Here is a 315-nt window from a genome sequence, read left to right as displayed (position 1 = left end):
AGAAACTTCAGGAAATTTATATTTCCATTAATATTCTGTTTTCTTTTTTTTTTTTTCGTTCCAGGTACCCGAAAAATACGCAAAAATCCGCGCCATGCTGAGAAGGAGGCGACGTGGACGAATCTGCCCACCGGAAGTGCTCTTTCGATTCAATATTGAGCGACCTGCTGATGGTCGCGCTGCTGCATACGATGTTTTAGGATTCTAGTCTATCAGAACGAATCTTTGATCTTTGATGTTTATTTCGATTAATTTATTTACCGCGGTGTCGCAGTTGCGTAGTAATTAAGATTATTATCAAATGGTTATAATTAT

Source organism: Habropoda laboriosa, unplaced genomic scaffold, assembly GCF_001263275.1.
Source record: "Habropoda laboriosa isolate 0110345459 unplaced genomic scaffold, ASM126327v1 scaffold385, whole genome shotgun sequence".
Classification (NCBI taxonomy): domain Eukaryota; kingdom Metazoa; phylum Arthropoda; class Insecta; order Hymenoptera; family Apidae; genus Habropoda; species Habropoda laboriosa.
Note: the sequence above shows the minus strand (reverse complement) of the source record.